The following is a 19,550-nucleotide window of genomic DNA, read 5'->3' as shown; positions in this document are numbered from 1 at the left end:
GGATGGTGGTGTAGGTTGAGGTGCGGGTGCTGTGTTATGATTTATCGGGAGACCTCCTCTCTCCCATCCTTCCATAGTTTGCAGCACGGCGATCCATGGCTGTCCCTAAACTATGCAACATAGTCGCGTGCTGTTGAACCTGCTCCTCTACGGGGAGAGAAGGACTGGCTGCGCCTGCTGACTCCATTTGAAGTTAAGGTCCGTGATTCTGTCAGGGTTGTGTGCGGAGAAAAGTTGGAGTCAAACGCAGGACACAGTGTTGAGCGAAAACCACAGTGTTTTTACTCAAATTCAATGCACAATTCCACAAATGGAAAATAAACAGATACATACACGGATCAACTACAACGCCTAACGCACAAACAATCACGGACAAAACAGAAATGAAAGCCAGAGGGTTAAATAGGGAACATGATGGGGGAATTGAAACCAGGTGTGTATAATACAGACAAAACAAAACGAAACTGAAAAATAGATCGATGGTGACTAGAAAGCCGGCGACTTCGACCTCCGAACACCACCCGAACAAGGAGAAGGGCCGACTTAGGCGGAAGTCGTGACAGTAACTCCGTAAAATCTTTGGAATTGTGGCATGTTGCGTTTATATTTTTGTTCAGTATATATTAACAGAAAAAATGTTAAATGAACAATGTACAGGAATACAATAGTACCCAAAGTCAGTCAATGAAAAATAAATCAAGTGTATTAAAATAGTATTAAGTTGGGTTGTTAGTTGGCTCTCTTTGTTATCTGTCTAACTATCGTATAAAAACTACACATCCAGGTATTTTATACTATTTTAACTGATATAATCACATTTGACAATTGATGTTATACAAGCGATGTTACACAAGCCTCGAAAGTTCTAATGATGTTTAGGGTTATGGGGAGGAGTAAAGAATTGTTGAAGGCTGTGAGCTCCAAAACAACAGAAACCCGTGATTGTGGGTGGCCTGTGTGATCCATAGAATGGTTTCATTCCATTTCTAGTTCCATATGTTCCAAACAACACATTCAGGAATAAGGAACGCACATTAGATATTGAAGAATTCTCAATGATTGGGCCAAAATAGGCATATCAAGTTTTGTATGTGCGTTCGTAGTTGGTAACTTTGTTGTTTGCAGGGTGTATGGAACAAAAAATGGAATGGAAATATATTAGATGGATTACACGGTTCTGGTTGAGGGTTTTTATAAGGTTTCCTCAAAACCATCTGATTACAATCACACTGGGAGCATGTACAACAGGAAGAGCTCAGCTTAACACACCTGATTATTTGTGTAAAGCTTAGAGGGATTACGGCCTGAAAGACTGTTTTATTCTGTAGACTGTTTACTTTCCCAGTCGTGTATTGACTCTGTACTTTACAACTCAAAATGCACAAACACAATGTGGATTTGGTGTTCATGGTTGTAAAGGAGGATTTTAACAGGTTTATTATATTTATGTACAGTACATATATATATCCTTCTTATTCCGGATATATACAGTACATACACCTATAATACCAACTGGGTTTGAACCTCGTTTTGAATGTCTGCACTCCAACAGACGGTTAGCCTGCTGAGGTAAAGCATTAAGTACATATTTGGTTTTCATATATTTTATTGGAGTAAAAATAAATACATTCCAAACACAAAACATGCCACAATGTTTAATAAAGCATTTATCTTAATTTAATATTTAATAATGATTAAAAATAAATACTAAGCACAGGTTAACAGATCTCAGCCAGGTTTACTCATCATGCAAAGATAGTTCATGCTTCAAAGTACTTCATCAAACCACCTCCACGACACCTGCATCTTACAGTGAGATGGATGGAGAGAGATATATAATTTGCTTGGAGCATCGTGTCATTCACACATTACTCATTTACTACACATGCTAAACAACCTGTCTGCTTACATAATGTTAATGGTATTCACATTGGGTTCAAATAAATATGAAAGCGCCATTTAAAAGGCGTATTCTTCCTTTACGGGTGTGGTGTGTAGATTACATGGACAAAGGTAAGCAGTTGAAAGCATTTTCATGAATGAATCTACTTTGTACCAGCCCACATCCTATTTCTGTAAATCAATAAAGCCTAAACCAAATGTCATGTAATTCAAAGGATATTTGGGATTGCATGCATTTTGAATTACTTCAGATTAGATGACTTGAAGCATGTAGTTATTTCTACATTAAACTACTTTCAAGGTAGAAAAATACCAACTTTGATGTTGGAGTGAACTGTCACTTTAATGAGGACACTTCAATGAAGTTTTATATTAAATTGTATATAACATGATGTGATACAAACTCAATACACAGAAATCAAGGACACTAATGATGTGTAGTGCTCAACTCCCAAAACTAACTTAAGATCTGTGCATGTAACTTGAGTATTTGCAAATCTTCCATTGACATCATTGGGATCTCAAGTCAAGTTAGGCTTCATTTCCATTTTGCAAGATATCACATTATTAGTGTAAACTCCCTATTCAAATATCTGACCAATTAAGGAATGCACTCTGATTTTCACATATATTTTTTTAACAATACTCTTTAACATTATACAACTGAACAGTTACACAAGATACAAAGCAAAACATCTGAGATATTTGTACCAATATTTTTTTGTACCAATGGACAAGTCAGAATATAATAAAGATGCTGGTTGTCTTGATAACAGGGTCAGAGATGATGACGTCATATAGAGTAATAAAAATACTAGCAAGGTTGCCCAATATGTATTGTGGCAAAGAAGGGGGTCGAGTGATTAATGGCAGATATGTGAGAGCAGAACTAATAAATGGGCTCTGCCCGATCACTAAAATGGCCACCCCGATCAGAACTACAGATCACAAAATGGCCGACTGCCAAAACTACAAGTCCCAGAAGCAAGGTGAACCCACAGAAGGTGGAGCCGACACACAGATAAAGGGTCAAGGGAAACCAGGAAGGGGAAGTGAGGGCTGGAAGGATCTGTGAACCATAGAGAAAGAGACAATAGATATTGGCTGGATTTACTGTGTATGAGCTGGACTGTTTTGGACTTACCTGTTGGCGTTTGGACCTGGACCTACTGAGAACCCGATTCGTGTACCGAACCCTGCTATCCTTGACCTTGCCTACGACCTGGGTGGACCAGGACGGAGAGACAAACACACAGGTACTGTCCGGTTCGAAAGAACTCTCATTCTGGGGTAATTTGGTGACAGTTTCCCACTTAATTTGTGACAAATGCTCATAACCTTGAAGAGGTTTGCCACACGTGGTAGGAGAATGTGGGCATATGGACTAACCATTCCGCTGGTTAGGTAAAAAGAGAGAAAAAAAAAAAAAAAAAAAAAAAAAAAAAAATCAGTTAGCACTCCAAAGGGGAGTCAGGTTTTTTTTTTTTGTGGCTTTGTTTGGTTAGGACAGTTTCTCAGGAAAATGAGTATGGAGGGAGCCATACAAGCCCTGTTACAAGCGGCGGCCACCCAACAAGAGGCAACTAGAGCTCAACAAATAGCTCATCAGGATGCAATGCGAATGTACCAGGACACGTTACAGGTCCAGCACCGCACCAACCAGCTGCTCAGAGAAGAGCAAGAGAGAAACACCCAGGAGTTAAGAGAAGGCCTAAAGGGGCTAGCGGACCAAATTGGGGCTCAATTACCAGCTGCAAATACCCAGAGGCGGGCCAATCATTTTCTTCAAAAAATGACAGCACAGGATGATGTGGAAGCATATCTTACCACCTTTGAAAGGACTGCAGAGAGGGAGAAGTGGCCGAAAGAAGAATGGGCAGGGCTTCTGGCACCATACCTGGCAGGGGACGCTCAAAAAGCGTATTTCGACCTGGAGTTGACAGATGCACAGGATTACGATAAACTAAAGGGAGAGATTCTGGCAAGACTGGGAGTGACCGATACCGTGAGGGCACACCGCTTTCACCAGTGGTCCTACCGATCTGGACAACCGCCCCGAACACAGATGTTCGACTTGATTCACCTGGCACGGAAATGGTTACGACCGGAGACCCGTTCCTCCGCCGAGATTGTCGAGACCATCGTACTCAACCAGTTTCAGCGAGGTCTACCCCAAGAAGTGCGACGATGGGTTGGCCAGAACGAGGTACTTTCCGCCGACCATCTCGTGGGCCTAGTTGAACGGTATTGTACGGCAGGAACAGCTGAGCAGGTACAGGAGGAAAGATTCCCATTCCCCAGGCCTGGGCGAACCAGCGGACAGGGTAAGACTGTCCCAACAGGTGGAGGGGGAAGAGAGCAGCGTGGGGGCATGAGGAAAGAATCAGAATCGGGCCGAGACACTAAGGGAGAAAACGGAAACCGGGACCGGGGGTTGAGGGGGTCTCCCGCCCGAACGCCTATTATCTGTTACAATTGTAATCGACCAGGACATATTGCAGCCTACTGCCCTATTAAAGAAGAGCCAATGCAATGTAACCTCGGTGAAAAAGAAGATGATATGTGGTATGCATGTCCTGTTGTAACCACTGTACTTGAAAGATCAAGAAACAAACATATGTGCAGGGTGACAGTTGAAGGGAAAGAGGTTGAAGCACTGCTGGATTCCGGCAGTATGCTAACCCTGGTCGTTGCAAACCTAGTGCCAACTCATAAACTGGATACAAGTCAGGATATCAGTGTTACCTGCATTCATGGGGATACCCGTCTGTACCCCACAGCCTTAGTGAGCATACAAACAGAGGACGATCTGCTGAATTGTGAGGTCGGCGTGGTCCCAAAGATGCCATATGATGTAATATTGGGTAGACACTTTCCTAACTTTGCGAAGTTAGGCCAAAAGAATGGCATATTTGAGAAGCCAACAACCCTGACCAAGCAGGAAGAGGCATGGGGCCTTCAACCAAAACCAAGAAAAGAGGTCTCCCAGGGGCCAACCTCACAGGTGCTAGTAGGGGAGGATGAGGATGAAGTGGCAAACCTCGTTGACAACGAACAGCCTGGTACTACTGGGGCTGGGGTCGATCTGAATCCAGAGGATGACAAGCTAGAACCAGCAGACCTGGCAGGGTCCTTGACTAATTTCGGGACGGCCCAAAACCAGGATCCAACCCTGCAGCAAGCCAGAGCAGACGTGCAGGTCGTCGATGGTACTCCCATAAATGATGGGATGAGGCCTAATAGTTTTCCCCACTTTATTATGAAAAAGGGTTTGGTGTACAGAGTCTCAAAAATAGGGGTTGATGTGGTTGAACAGTTGTTGGTCCCCACCCGGTACCGGAGGACAGTACTGGATCTAGCTCATGGGCACATTCTGGGTGGACACCTTGGTATTGATAAAACCCGAGACCGGATTGTAAGGAGGTTTTACTGGCCAGGAATTCAGGCTGAAGTGGCTCGGCATTGTGGAGAGTGCCCGGAGTGCCAGTTAACAGCTCCCCGACCAGCTGTTAGAAGCCCGTTAGTGCCACTCCCCATAATCGAAACGCCATTTGAGAGGATAGCGATGGATATAGTGGGCCCACTACCCAAGTCCGCCAGAGGACACCAATACATTCTGGTCATTCTAGATTATGCCACTCGCTACCCAGAAGCCATTCCCCTTCGGACGATGACTTCCAAAAATATTGCCAAGGAATTAGTGCTCTTGTTCACCAGGGTAGGGGTTCCAAAGGAGATCCTTACTGACCAGGGGACCCCTTTATGTCCCGCCTTATGGCGGACCTTTGTAAATTGTGGCAGGTGAAACAGTTGAGGACATCGGTTTACCATCCTCAGACGGACGGGCTGGTTGAGAGATTCAACAGGACCCTGAAGTCAATGCTCAGGAAGGTAATTGATAAGGATGGGAAAAACTGGGATTGCATGTTGCCGTATCTGATGTTTGCCATTAGAGAGGTTCCTCAAGCCTCACTGGGGTTTTCTCCCTTTGAGCTGGTATATGGGAGGCACCCCCGGGGAATCTTAGACATCGCCCGGGAAACCTGGGAGCACCAATCCACCCCGTATACTAGTGTCATAGAGCACGTCACGGCAATGCAAGACAGGATAGCCACAGTCATGCCCATCGTCCGAGAGCACATGAGACAAGCACAAGAGCACCAGCGGCACACTTATAACCGGCAGGCTACCCTGAGGGAATTTCAACCGGGAGATAAGGTGTTAGTGCTGATCCCCACGGTAGAGTGCAAACTACTAGCCACATGGAAAGGACCATATGAAGTACTGGAGAGAATAGGAGAAGTGAATTATCGGATCCGACAGCCAGGTCGACGGCCACAGGAACAGTTCTATCACATAAACCTGTTAAAAGCATGGAGAGAGAGAGAAACACTAATGGTCACATACCCTACACACACTCAGGGGGCAGCCGAAGTAAATATTTCACCTACTCTGTCCCCAGCACAAGTACAGGAAGTAAAGACCCTGATCCAGAAAAACAGAGATGTGTTTTCAGAGGTACCCGGCCGAACTGAGGTTACGGCTCACGATATCGTTTCCCTACCAGGGAGAAAAGTGAGCATGAGGCCATATCGGGTACCCGAGGCTCGACAGGCCGCGATTAGAGCAGAGACAGAGAAAATGTTGACAGCTGGAGTGATCGAGGAGTCACATAGTGAGTGGTCTAGCCCAATTGTGATGGTCTCCAAGCCCGATGGGTCTTTGCGGTTCTGTAACGACTTTCGGAAGGTAAATGAAATCTCCAAGTTTGATGCCTACCCCATGCCCCGAGTAGACGAACTACTGGAGAAAGTTGGTAAAGCTCGGTACATTACGACCCTGGACCTGACAAAAGGGTACTGGCAAATTCCTCTGACCCCCAGGGCCAAAGAAAAGACAGCCTTTGCAACCCCTGATGGTTTGTTTCAATACACCGTCATGCCATTCGGCTTACACGGGGCCCCAGCCACCTTTCAACGGCTCATGAACAAGGTCCTAAAACCGCACCAGGCATACGCTGCAGCTTATTTAGATGACGTGGGAATCTACAGCCCTGATTGGGAATCCCACTTACCCCGGGTACAGGCGGTGTTAGACGCCCTTAGAAAGGCAGGGCTCACGGCGAACCCTGCCAAGTGTTATGTGGGGTTAGGGGAAACAGAGTATCTGGGATACACCGTGGGAAGAGGGTTAATCAAACCCCAACAGAAGAAGGTGGAGGCAATTAGAGAATGGCCGAAACCAGTAAATAAGAAGCAAGTTCGAGCGTTCCTAGGGCTGACTGGTTACTACCGGAAGTTCATCCCAAGTTATGCCACAGTGGCCGCCCCACTCACCGACATGACTAGAGCCAGAGGGCCAAACATGGTCAAATGGGATGAAAGGGCCACCAAAGCATTTAGGACATTACAGGAGGCTCTCTGCTGTAATCCAGTGCTGGTGGTACCAGACTTTGAGAAAGAGTTTGTGGTTCAGACGGATGCCTCAGAGGTCGGCTTGGGAGCAGTGCTATCCCAAGAGGTAGAAGGGGTGGAACACCCCATCCTGTTTTTAACCTGTCTTGGATCAGCGTGGCGCTAGCGGCACCCCCCCCCCCCCCCCCACTGAAAAACCAGTGCCGCGAAATTCAAAAAAAATATTTTTTTAAAATATTTAACTTTCACACATTAAAGTCCAATACAGCTAATGAAAGACACAGATCTTATGAATCCAGTCAACATTTCCGATTTTTAAAATGTTTTACAGGGAAGACACAATATGTAAAGATGTACATCTATTACCTAAAAACACATTAGCATAATCCACCATCTTTTATTTGTCCACCAACACCAGTAGCCATCACCAATTCGGCTAAACTAAGATATTTATAGCCCCTAACCAACAAAAAAACTCATTAGATGACAGTCTGATAACATATTTATGGTATGGGATAGGTTTTGTTAGAAAAAAGTGCATATTTCAGGTATATGGCATAGTTTACAATTGCACCCACCATCACAAATGGACTAGAATAATTACAATGAGCAACGTGTTTACCTAACTACTAATCATCAAACATTTCGTAAAAATACACAGCATACACGAATCGAAAGACACAGATCCTGTGAATACAGACAATATTTCAGATTTTCTAAGTGTCTTACAGCGAAAACACAATAAATCGTTATATTAGCTTAGCACATAGCAATTAGCAGCCCAGCATTGATTCTAGCCAAAGTGAGCGATAAAAGTCAACATCGCCAAAAGATATTAATTTTTTCACTAACCTTCTCAGAATTCTTCCGATGACACTCCTGTAACATCACATTACAACATGCATATACAGTTTGATCGAAAATGTTTATATTTAGCCACCAAAATCATGGTTAGACAATGTGAAATGTAACTCGGCTGGTCAGAATTTGTCCTTGCGCCACTTAGACAGTGATCTACTCTTATACATAAATACTCATAAACGTGACTAAAAAATATAGGGTGGACAGGGATTGATAGACAATTTAATTCTTAATACAATTGCGTTATTACATTTTTTAATTTATCCTTACTTTTCAATACAGTTTGCGCCAAGCGAAGCTACGTCAAAAAACATGGCGTCCTAAGCCACTAAAATGTTTCGACAGAAACACGATTTATCATAATAAAAATGTCCTACCTTGAGCTGTTCTTCCATCAGTATCTTGGGCAAAGGATCCTTTCTTGGGAGAAATCGTCTTTTGGTGGAAAGCTGTCCTCTTGCCATGTGGAAATGTCAACTACGTTCGGGATGAACTGAAAAGCGTGCCCAACTTTTCACATCGTTGCAAAAATAAATGTCCCAAAATCGCACTAAACGGATATAAATTGCTATAAAACGCTTTAAATTAACTACTTTGTGATGTTTGTAACTCCTATAACGAGTGAAAAGATGACCGGAGAAATATAACAGGCTAAACTAACGCTTGGAACAGGAGAGGGTCGGCGTCTTCCACGCGCGTTACGCAGCAAGAAAAGACTTGCTAGCTAAAGGTTTTTTTCATTTGTAGGGCCTGTGAACGAGCAATCGAGCCCGTTGGAATCGTCATCACGTAAAGGCATCCAGGGGAAGACGTAAGAAGTGTCCGTATAGTCATAGCAACGACAGAGCCCTTTTAAATGACTTCAGAAAAGTGGCCAACGTTTCTCAAATCTGACTCCATGTCAGGGAAATTGCTGTAGAATGGGCTCTGTTCCACTTAGAGACAAAATTTCAACTCCTATAGAAACTATAGACTGTTTTCTATCCAATAATAATAATAATATGCATATTGTACGATCAAGGATTTTGTGGGAAGCCGTTTAAAAAATTAGCCACATTAGCATAAATAGTCTAAACAGCGCCCCCATCCCCAACAGGTTAAGCAGGAAGCTGGAACCACGGGAAACCAACTACGCGGTCGTTGAGAAAGAGGCGCTGGCAGTAAAGTGGGCTCTAGAAAGCCTGAAATACTACCTGCTGGGGCGCCACTTCACCCTCATCAGTGACCATGCCCCACTCACCTGGATGCATAGGGCTAAAGAGAAGAACGCTCGGGTGATGCGGTGGTTTTTGAGTCTCCAACCGTTTCACTTTGACTTGAAACACAAAGCAGGGAAGGAAATGGGAAATGTGGATGGGTTATCCCGCATGCACGCATATTTTGCTGCGGTAGCCCGACCTAGGGGGTCGGATCTAGGGGGGGAGATATGTGGCAAAGAAGGGGGTCGAGTGATTAATGGCAGATATGTGAGAGCAGAACTAATAAATGGGCTCTGCCCGATCACTAAAATGGCCACCCCGATCAGAACTACAGATCACAAAATGGCCGACTGCCAAAACTACAAGTCCCAGAAGCAAGGTGAACCCACAGAAGGTGGAGCCGACACACAGATAAAGGGTCAAGGGAAACCAGGAAGGGGAAGTGAGGGCTGGAAGGATCTGTGAACCATAGAGAAAGAGACAATAGATATTGGCTGGATTTACTGTGTATGAGCTGGACTGTTTTGGACTTACCTGTTGGCGTTTGGACCTGGACCTACTGAGAACCCGATTCGTGTACCGAACCCTGCTATCCTTGACCTTGCCTACGACCTGGGTGGACCAGGACGGAGAGACAAACACACAGGTACTGTCCGGTTCGAAAGAACTCTCATTCTGGGGTAATTTGGTGACAGTTTCCCACTTAATTTGTGACAAATGCTCATAACCTTGAAGAGGTTTGCCACAGTATGCGCAAACAAATAGGTAATAAATAAAAAATTATGAAACCATTCATTCCGATCATTTTCTTTCTTATAACATACATATATAACATACTAAATTCCTGACAAACTATACATATCTACAGGGGCTATGATTTGGTCTTGCTTGTAGCTCATCTTTATCTGCTCTTGTTCTGTTGACCAGAGTTTGCCTGAAAAAATAAATAATGATTATCATTAATATCTATCATATCAGATAGATTATTATTTTCTTGATCAAGCAAGAAAATAATAATATGTTTCAAGTGGGTTTGGTTTGACCAGACCTATTAATAAACATTCTCACCCATAGTATGGAACCAAGGCCCTACTGTTGATTTTCACAATAATTGAATTGCTTGTTCATGCCAATATTACATATTCTCATTGAACCCAATTTACTGGTAATTTACACTGAAAATTACAGGTTATTCAAACCACACACACAAGGTGGACAATCCTGTTTTTTTCGTCAAAAATAATGACTCATTTCGATTGAGCCTCATATGGGAACAGATTGGCCAATGAATGACTCACAATGGGAGGTGGGGAGAGGCAGCATTGTATAGGCTTCTTCCCATACAATATATATCCATTACATTTAAGGCTATTATCAATATGATTGGCATACACTGGGCAGGGCCACTAGAATGCAGGGGTGAGTCAATCTGCCGCCTTTACTACCAAAGTAAGTACAGGGGTATCAATCACCAACAAAACAATGGTGCTGGGTGCCATTCACAGAAAGTATCCCTTATAAGCCTTTGTACGAGTGACATATAGTGGCATAAAAGATTGTAGGGCGTTGCTGTGAATGGACAAGCTGTGTACTGATCCAACATAATCTGATATCAAATAGGAAAGACCAACTGTTTTAATTGGACTCCTCTTTGGCCATAGCAGGCCAATTGGATGTCAACAAAACAAAACTACAGATTGCAAATTAGATTGAATATGTTCTATCATTCCATCAATGTGCACGTGACACACAACACAATGAAAACATATGTATTTCATTTTTGTGCTGCAAATTATTTGCATAAATTCCTGTAATGTGATTACCTGACGATTTCCTGTAACTCTCTCCGCTGTGTAGTGTATTTGAAATAGTTTACTGTATGCGTGTGCTCTGCTTGTGTGTAATCTGCTGCAATGTAAAAGCCATTGAAGAACAGTATTATGAGGTTGACTTGATATGTATTAATAACAACAGCAAAGAGCAGAGATGAATGCATTTGTTTGCATTATGCTTCTCCCCTATTATTTGGATTATATTGCTGTGTACTGTGTGGCTTGGTTAAATTTGTTTAAGCTGAAAGGGCTCGCTCTACCCATTTGTCCCTGTGGTAAGCACTTGAGCCCAAAGTTTTCTGGCCCCTCCTTTCTCAGTCCTTTCAATACTGCTCTTTGTGTTTTGCAAATGTCTTGGAACATTATTCTTGATGCTATGATGACAACTGGGAAAAATAATAGATTTGGACAATGGGATATGGATACTGCCAACAGGTGGAACCTGCAGACATCATTCAATCAAGGTATCCATATGTACCTCACCTTGAATACTTAAAACGTGGCTGTCACAACTATCCTGAGCAATATGTTATTTGTATGTCACAGGTCAATGATATTTTAAGCTGTATTTTAGTGACATAACATTCACAACCAATCCAGAACGGTCTGTTAACACCACCAATCAGGAGCTGTGTTGGATTTAGATACCTGTTGGTATGTCACCTCCACATCTTCCTGCTCAGGGGTTCACTATGTACATGCCGGTTTTATTCTTCTTTCGGGGCTGATCCTGCTGAGAGATATGACTCAGTATCAGACAAATGCATTCATTTCAGAACTTCCTTTTAAAACACCCCTTCCTCTAATGTCTATTGTCAGATTATCCCATCCTCACTAAATGTTTGCAAAAATGATCTAGGCGAAGTTCATGAAATCCATTCAGCATTGTTAGTCCAATACACTTAACACTCACAGTAATTCAAATATTTGGCTTAAAGTCTTTCACTATGGCTTTTCAATTTGCAGCTGTTGCCTTGATGTGGTTTTGGATTGTAGATGATCAAAAGTATTATTGTTCCTATTCTTTTGTAGTTGATTATAATAAGTATCATCAAATGTACAGAGGGGCCCAGGCCAATTTGATTCATTTGTATTGTACAGTGGCTTGCGAAAGTATTCACCCCGTTGGTATTTTTCCTATTTTGTTGCCTTACAACCTGGAATTAACCTGGGGTTCATATCATTTGATTCACACAACATGCCTACCACTTTGAAGATTCAAAATATTTTTTCTTGTGAAACAAACAAGAAATAAGACAAAAAAACTGAAAACTTGTGCGTGCATAACTATTCACCCCCCCCAGAGTCAATCATTTGTAGAGCCACCTTTTGCAGCAATTACAGCTACAAGTCTCTTGGGGTATGTCTCTATAAGCTTGGCACATCTAGCCATTGGGATTTTTGCCCATTCTTCAAGGCAAAACTGCTCCAGCTCCTTCAAGTTGGATGGGTTCCATTGGTGTACAACAATCTTTAAGTCATACCACAGATTATTAATTGGATTGAGGTCTGGGTTTTGACTATGCCATTCCAAGACATTTAAATGTTTCCCATTAAACCACTCAAGTGTTGCTTTAGCAGTATGCTTAGACTCATTGCCCTGCTGGAAGGTGAAGGTGAACCTCCGTCCCAGTCTCAAATCTCATGAAGACTGAAACAGGTTTCCCTCAAGAATTTCCCTGTATTTAGTGCCATCCATCATTCCTTCAATTCTGACCAGTTTCCCAGTCCCTGCAGAAGAAAAACCTCCCCACAGCATGATGCTGCCACCACCATGCTTCACTGTGGGGATGGTGTTCTCGGGGTGATGAGAGGTGTTGGGTTTGCGCCAGACTTAGTGTTTTCCTTGATGGCCAAAAAGCTATATTTGAATCTCATCTGACCAGAGTACCTTCTTCCATATGTTTAGGGAGTCTCCCACATGCCTTTTAGCGAACACCAAACGTGTTTGCTTTTTTTCTTCTAAGGCAATGTCTTTTTTTCTGGCCACTCTTCTGTAAAGCCCAGCTCTGTGAAGTGTACGGCTTAAAGTGGTCCTATGAACAGATACTCCAATCTCTGCTGTAGAGCTTTGCAGCTCCTTCGGGGTTATCTTTGGTCTCTTTGTTGCCTCTCTGATTAATGCCTTCCTTGCCTGGTCTGTGAATTTTGGTGGGCAGCCATCTCTTGGCAGGTTTGTTGTGGTGCCATATTCTTTCCATTTTTTACTAATGGATTTAATGGTGCTCCGTGGGATGTTCAAAGTTTCTGATATTTTTTTATAACCCTACCCTGATCTGTACTTCTCCACAACTTTGTCCCTGACCTGTTTGGAGAGCTTCTTGGTCTTCATGGTGCCGCTTGCTTGGTGGTGCCACTTGCTTCGTGGTGCCCATTGGTTAGTGGTGTTGCAGACTCTGGGGCCATTCAGAACAGGTGTATATATATACTGAGATCATGTGACAGATCATGTAACACTTAGATTGCACACAGGTGGACTTTATTTAACTAATTATGTGACTTCTGAAGGTAATTGGTTGCACCAGATCTTATTTAGGGGCTTCGTAGCAAAGGGGGTGAATACGTTTGCATGCACCACTTTTCCATATAATTTTTTTTTAAATTGTTTAAAACAAGTAATTTTTCAAATTTCACTTCAACAATTTGGACTATTTTGTGTACATGAAATCCAAATGAAAATCGATTTAAATTACAGGTTGTAATGCAACAAAATAGGAAAAACGCCAAGGGGGATGAAAGGCACTGTATTGCACTAATTGTGGTATTAGTAATGTTAGCCGCTGTAATATTCAACATTTCCAGCACCAATGGCAGATAAAGGCTATGTTGAGGTAGACCACTATAAGTGCATGATCAGATGATCAGATTTCATGTTTAGAGGTATTCTTACAATGGTCTCAAAGGTCTTTCCATTGGGTTGCTCCTGTATGGGGGCTTGGGGGCCATGGGAGACATATCCGGGGAAAGAGCCGATGTTGGGGGTGCTCTTTTGTTCATCTTTTGACCTTTTACAGCACCAACGCACCACCTGTTGAGAGAGCAACATATAAGAAAGCTATCAGACATTGCGGAAAACTGTTTGCGTTAAAGTATCACAAATATTTTTTTTCGAATGGACACAAAATACCATGCAGGTTACTCACCATCATGATGAAGATGATAATGAGGAGTAGCAGGATGACAGCGGCTAACACCAACAGAGCAATGGCCCATCCCGGTACCCAGTCTCTGAAACCACCACCATTACCCCCGGAAGCAACGTTGGCAGTTGTGCTAGATTTAGTTGTGGTGCTTGACTGAGGCCTGGTGGAAGACTTCAGGGGACGTTTAGTAGAACCGCCAGATTGGGAGGTGGTTGATCTCTTACTGGTTTTTGCTGGGTCCACCCTCCCAGGTGAAGTACTGGCACGGTGACTTGTGGTTGGTGGAAAAGTTGTATTGGTCCTGTTGTTTCCTCCTGAGCCATCGGTTATCACTAAAGATGACGTAGATGTAACACTGGGTGTACTGCGTGCACTATCGTTTCTCATTCCACTGCCTATAGTGGTAGAGACGGTTGCAACCCCAATTGGACCTTCTTTGGTTTTGTCAAAAGAGGGATCTTTCGTAGTTGTAGCCAATGGAGTGGTTGTTGGCTGGTTAGTAGTAGTGGTTGTTGGCTTATTAGTAGTAGTGGTTGTTGGCTGGTTAGTAGTAGTGGTTGTTGGCTTATTAGTAGTAGTGGTTGTTGGCTGGTTAGTAGTAGTGGTTGTTGGCTTATTAGTAGTAGTGGTTGTTGGCTTATTAGTAGTAGTGGTTGTTGGCTTATTAGTAGTAGTGGTTGTTGGCTGGTTAGTAGTAGTGGTTGTTGGCTTATTAGTAGTAGTGGTTGTTGGCTTATTAGTAGTAGTGGTTGTTGGCTGGGTAGTAGTAGTGGTTGTTGGCTTATTAGTAGTAGTGGTTGTTGGCTTATTAGTAGTAGTGGTTGTTGGCTTATTAGTAGTAGTGGTTGTTGGCTGGTTGGTAGTAGTGGTTGTTGGCTTATTAGTAGTAGTGGTTGTTGGCTGGTTAGTAGTAGTGGTTGTTGGCTTATTAGTAGTAGTGGTTGTTGGCTGGTTAGTAGTAGTGGTTGTTGGCTTATTAGTAGTAGTGGTTGTAGTCATGGGAGTCGTATTTGTTATGGTTGTAGTAGGTGTGGTGGGGATGGTTATGTTTGGAACCACGGCTGGTACTGGTGTTGCTTGAACTGAACAGAGAAAAGAGGAACTCACTCAGGTAAAACATTCAATCAGAGTAATGAATCAATGAATATTACATTATGTAAAAATACAATTGGTATATTTGTATGTCTTACATTCGGTATAATTTGAAAGTATCTGGAGAACGGTAGAAAGATTGGCTTTAATATATTCCAGGAAGAGATACTTGACCACCCATTGATTGATAGCCTCTGTGTAGAAAACTATGGTAGCGTTTGCTATCACTGATCCACGACTGTGAAAGATAAGATTCAGAAAATTAAGAAAGTTAAAGATAATACAGTATAATAACAAATCCAACACCCAACCTTGATCAGGTGGATTGCGGGCATTAAACATGGCTTGCAAACCAGAAGATCAGACGTTTGGCCCTGCGTGAGGCACAGCCATTTTCGATGTTTTTGTTTCAAAGTTTGATATGTCTCTACCCTAACCCACCAAAACTTAACATTAAGAATATTGCGTCATTGAAGCTATCATTTTTACGAGATTATGTTGTTTAGACGAGACAAGTCATTCCAAGTCATAATTTGACGTTTCAGATATAAATACAGTGTTTATACTTTAGTGACACATCCTCTTAAAAGCAGATCTAGGATCCATGTGACTTAGTCAAGCTTACTGTACCTGAAAGTCATTGTTGCAATGCCCTCATAAACGGATCCTGTTGAGCACGTACGACACCCGTAGACTTCAGCAAGCTGCAAAATACTACATTAGTCCACCATTTCCATCATTGTCATGAGACCATCCCTTTCAGAGATCATTCCTGCTGTGATAATTGCTGTAAGTAAGTAAGTAAGCCTTGTCCGAGCCAGAACAGCCCATAGGTCCTTGCTGTGGTATAGTGGTATTGTTTAATTCAAGGCATGGTTCTCAAGCTTACCAATTGGTTGACCTCGTCATACATTTTCTTGTAGTCCTCAGAATTTGGACTCAATAGGGAGTCATTAAAGACCCGATTGGTGATCTCCATGCAGATCTGGTAGGCCATTTTTGCTGTGGGGGTGGTGCTCATACCCGCTGGGGTGACTGAACGGGGCACTCGAAAGAAGCTGGCAGACAGGGCACCTGTGAGAAGCAAAAAGATATACCTTACTCAAGAGGATAAATTAAGGCTATGAGTGTAAGGTGGACAAACTTTCATATTGGGAGTCAGAGGATATTTGAGGGAGCCTAAAGTGCTTACAGATAGATGTAGAGTCTTAATTTGAGCCAGTTTGCTAAAGCAAGAAAATAATCCTGCAGCAATAGGAAATGTGAATTATTAAATGTATTATAATTAAATGGACACTTTTTGTTGGGGTTGATACATTTTATGTGAGGGCAAATCAAGCAAATCAATTACACACTTTAGAAGCCTTTTAAAATTTTGAAGACACGACAAGTTTGCATTTCCTGCTGTGTATGTAACTGTTATGAATGTTGTATTGTCAAATTGTTGTCTACTGTATTTAAATGCCACTTTAAACGTGTACATGATACTGCAATAAAATTGACGTATGGGGACAATAAAGTCAGGAAAGTAAAGTGCAGGAAAATTCTCAGCAGCAAAAGAGATTAAGATCCTACATCTGTGCACATACATAGAGTTAGCTGTTGGCTGTACAGTTTGAGATAGCCTGACGACTGTTAAATAAAATTGTATTTTTACTTACTTTACCAGTTGTCCGTGCGGTTGGTCCTTTTGTAGTTAGGAATGTGAGACAACATATCCACAGGAAAGTATAATTACATCAACTTGTCAAAGAGCTGGTAGTGCTTTCAGATTTCTATCACCTGACGCATGCGGAGAACCATGTAAACACGTTCTTGGCAAGTATGCATACATCTCGTGCATGTATTTTCAACTTGTGCGCATGCTTCAGGTGATATAAATCTGAACGCATTACCTGCGCTTTCAAAAGTTGGATGGAATTATTATTTTCTGGGGATACTGTACATTGTATCACATTCCTACCTGTAAAAGGACACGTACAACCCGTAAAGTAAAATATAATTTTATTTAACATTCAGGCCTGTAGAGATCATAAAAGGAAACTTTCCTACCCAAACACTCATTTATGCCCGACATAGAATTCAATGTGTACCGGATTACTCTATCCTCATTACTCTTTATCTTAGATTACTCTATTCGCATCAGACATCAATTGAAGTACAATACCCCTCTCAAAAGTGTTTGCACTTAGATTGACTTTGCTAATTAGTTGTTGTGGGATGCTCAACTCATGGAGATCTGAGTGTAGAGAACACTCGAGCGATTCCATCACTGTCATTAATATGCAAGGCATTTAGGGTTGGAACTATGACTACAGTATACAAGGACCATTGTCCTTTTAGCTCAAATGAGCCAAACAAAAGTAGATTGAATTGAATTATGGATATATTTCAAAATAAATGTATTTTCAAGTCACAGAAAGTAGGGCATCTTTTCCCGCTTAAAATCAGTCATATATACCTGAATCAACACCAAGACAATCACCAGTCAATTTTTTTGTAGGGGTTGATACATTTTATGTTAGGGCAAGTAAAGTGTGACATTTTTCCAACTTCAAGCTACAGAAACATTTCTCCTTCCTTTTTCCATAAAGCAACAATAATGATGTATTTACTTAACTGAATGAGTTTTCTTACCTGAGATGGCAAATATTAAAATGCATTGTGTAGTCCTCAAAAGGTTAGTCGAAGGTCGTACCATCTTGATGATTAAAATCAGGCTATTTAAACAAATTCAACCAAATATATTATACAAATGATTTAACTTCTCAAGTATGGACTTTTCAATGATGAGTGGAATTTGTCATCTACAGGGTGAGGTACCAGTCTTTTATCTGGGTAAACCTAACTCAGTTTCCACGTGGGTCTGAGGCTGGGCCGTGATAAAACTGAGTGAGAGGTGAATCATACCTCAACTCTGTTTGCTTCTGTGATTCTTGAGCTATAGCATCAAGGCACATTTGTTTGACCTGAACACACAATACACTGAATTGGATCTGAAAAAAATGATATCTATATTTGTCCTGACACTTGTGTAAATCATTGGCTGGGCTGCAATTTAACAATTATTTTATCTGGGAGTCATACTGAGACCAAGGTGTCATTTACAGATGAGCCCTGAATTACATAAATTACTGAGAATACACACTTTAAAACATAAATTCAAAATGCAAGCAGGAACAAAAACATGGTCGTAAAAAACAAACACATTCATCAGTAAAAAGGTCCTCAATCAGCTTTCTGAATTACCCTAGAGGCACCAGAACATCACATTTAACAACATTTTGAACATTGTTCCACAAATAAGGTGCAAAAAAACTAAAAGCTGATTTACCTAACTCAGTAGAGACCAAAGGAATTTCCAGAGTTAGCCATCCCTGAGACAGGTTGTGGTAACTCGTATGTCTAAAGTTGAATAAGGATGTTAGGTAGAGTGAGACCTTTTGTAAAAGGGCTTTATGCATGAAAACATAGCATGTATCAACCTACGTGACATCAAAGAGGGCCAACCAACTTTCTGCTAGAGAATGCAGTGATGAGTACAACAATTGTCGCCCGTAATAAAGCGCTTTAATGAAGTGGCAGCTGCGTTCATATAGAAGATGTTGCCATAGTCTAGGACCGATTAACTCAAAAAATTAGGGGTTCAACAAGGGTTCTTCTAAGATCCTCAAAGTTTTTCAAGAATCTTAGGGTTCTTGGTACTGAAAATTGCCACCAAAAGGTTCTTCCAAGAACCCCATAGGAGGTGGGGTTCATCAACAAACCTTCTTAGTCTTGCAGGAACCGAACTGCCCAACTGAAACATTTGAATTTGGAAGGATAGCTGGTGCAGGCACTTAACTGAAACATTTTAAGATCTCCTCAATTTAAGGTAAGGTTTGTCCCGTGTGTGATCTAAATTGATGTTGTTTTATAATACCATCTATACATATTTGTGCAAATCTTTCTAAAACAGAAAATGGACACAATTCAATGGATATCAATCAAGAAAGAAGTAAGAATATGTAGGCTATAAGAATATGTTGAAGGCTAGCCGTATTGGATGCAGGACTACTCACTTTTGCGTCTGTGTCTGCAGGTATGCAGACGAGGAGGCACACAAAG

This window comes from Salvelinus fontinalis, chromosome 32 (assembly GCF_029448725.1).
Source record: "Salvelinus fontinalis isolate EN_2023a chromosome 32, ASM2944872v1, whole genome shotgun sequence".
NCBI classification, from domain to species: domain Eukaryota; kingdom Metazoa; phylum Chordata; class Actinopteri; order Salmoniformes; family Salmonidae; genus Salvelinus; species Salvelinus fontinalis.
Note: the sequence above shows the minus strand (reverse complement) of the source record.